Source organism: Rhopalosiphum maidis, chromosome 3 (genome assembly GCF_003676215.2).
Source record: "Rhopalosiphum maidis isolate BTI-1 chromosome 3, ASM367621v3, whole genome shotgun sequence".
Lineage (NCBI taxonomy): Eukaryota > Metazoa > Arthropoda > Insecta > Hemiptera > Aphididae > Rhopalosiphum > Rhopalosiphum maidis.
Window position 1 is genome coordinate 58,417,866 of NC_040879.1, and position 2,541 is coordinate 58,420,406.

The following is a 2,541-nucleotide window of genomic DNA, read 5'->3' on the forward strand; positions in this document are numbered from 1 at the left end:
TTGATAGCGATCAGGAAAAGAGTTACAGAGATAGTGGACCCCTGTGGAACTCCACTTTCTTGGAGAAAGGAGTCTGATAGCGTGTTGGAGGTTTTTACTTGAAAGGTGTGGTGGTTGAGGAAATTCGAGATGAAATCTAGCATGTATCCTTTGGCAATAATTTTGTTGAGTTTATTTAATATTCTGGGTCTCCAAGCCGTGTCTTATGCTTTGACTATATCAAAGCTGATCATTCCCAGATTTTGTTTGTTGTTTAAGGAAAAGTGAAGTTCATTTTTAATGGTTAGAAGGTTGTTCATTGTACTTCTATTACATCGGAATCCATTTTGTTCGGGTGTGAGAAAGTTGAGGTTTTCAATAAACAATATAAGTCGACGATTGACTATTTTTTCGAGTAACTTACATAAGGTGTTAAGTAGACAAATGGGGCGGTAACTTTCTGCTAAGAATTTATCTTTGTTAGGCTTGAGTATGGGGATGACATAACCATGTTTCCAAGATTGAGGGAAGACGTTACTATCCCAAATTAAGTTGTAGATGGCTAAGAGGTGGTCTAAGGTGTTTTTTGGGAAGTTTTTTATGAAGGAGTAGGGAATCCCGTCGGGGCCGGGGAATTTACTTTTACAGTTGTGGAGGGCATCTTCAAGTTCCTCGATCTTCAATGGAGAGTTGAGTAGGGATTGCTGGGGGTCGAGAGGATCTACTGTGTTGACTGGGTCGACATAGCTTTGCGAGTAGTTTAAGAAATCTTGGTCATAGTTAGCGTTGCAAGAATTTTCATGGGATATACGTCCCAGAAAATTGGCTACGTCATAGGGTGATGTGGAGTGTTTTGAGTCAGTAAGTAGATTTATGACGTTAGATCTATTAGTCCCTTTTATGGATTTAATTTTTTTCAATGGAAGGGTCCGTTTGGTTATGTATGCTGGATACGAAGTTTTTCCAACTTGAGGCCTTGCTGTTTTTTACAAGGAATTTGGTACATGCTTTGCATCTTTTGAGGGCGATAAAATCTTCTTAGGTCTTGGAGGTTTGAAATGTTTTTAGTGCTTTGTTTTTGATCTGGATGGATTTTTTAATGTCGTTGTTCCACTATGGTACTCTGGGTCTATGTGTGATCTTATTTAGAGATTCGCCTATGGAAATTTTAGCAGTATCTTGAATAAGGGCGGTAAAGTTTGCTACATCAGTGGTGATGCTTGTTCTGGAAGGAGGAGGTAAAAAGGGGGTATTTACCTCCAAGATAAGTGATAATAGATTCCAGTTGGCATTTTTTATTTTCCACATAGGGGGGTAATTAAGGCGGGAACTGTCCAGCGGAAGGGTGATCGATATTTCTATAGGGATATGATCGCTACTATATATATCAGGGAGAGTGTTCCATTCTAGTTTGTGAGATAGGGACGCATTGGTGATGGATAGATCTATAGCTGACGGATGTCCGTTAGAAAGATTTATTCTTGTGGGTTGGCCATTATTTAGTATAATAAGACTGTCGTTTGAGAGTAACTCTTCGATTATTCTACCTCGGTAGTCAGTTTTGTACGAACTCCAGGTTTCGCTGTGGCTATTGAAGTCGCCCACGATTATAAACATGTTGGGTAGTTGTTGGATGATATGCTCTATATCGTGGAGTGTAAAATCTTTTTGGTTGGGTATATAAATGTTACACAAAGTTAAGGTTATGTGAGGAAGTGTGATTGAGAGTGCTATGGCTTCTAAGTAAGTGTGGAGTGTAATTTCTTCGGTGGGAAGATTGACCAGAATAGCGACTCCTCCGCTCGATCTATTGCATACATTTATGTTTTTTTTGAAAATGTTGAAGTGGTGAAGTGCGGGATTGCTTTTAGTATTAAAATTGGTTTCTTGTAGACATATAATTGTGGAGTTGTGGTCTTTGATTATAAGTTGGAGTTCTTCTAATTTGCTGTAGAACCCATTTATGTTCCACTGTATAATGTTAGCTGACATGTTAATTGTTTTTAAAGATAAGATTTTGCTCTTGTATTGATAGGTTGTGGCCAGTAATCTAGGCGAGGAGTGGTGATGAGTACTAAGAATGAGTTGAATGGGGTTGTAAAGGAGGTTAATTGTCTTGAAGTGGTGGTAGCGCTTGAAATAAAAAGTTGGCCAGTCTGGTGAGTTGAGCTTTGGTGGTACGCTCCGTGACTTTAGGTCGTATTGAATCGATCAAGAGCATAAGCGATGTAATATCTGAGTTTATGTCTTTACAGATATTGTGGATATTAAGATTTTTGTTGGTATAATTCTCCAGTACGTATTTGAATTGGAGTAACGAAATGGGTGAGTCGTTGGAGAAGATGTCCTCTGTTGGTTTGAGCCCATCTAATATTTTGTCGGCTATCTTAGATGAAGAGTTTGAGGGGGATCTATCTACTTTATTTTTTTTGAGCTATTCCTTCTTCTGTCGGTGTTTAGGCCCGGGCCCACCCAAAATTTTCAAGAACAATAATTTTAATTTTGAATATTGGCATTCAAGTTGTTATTTTAGAATTTTTACTATAAATTTTAAAATTGAGT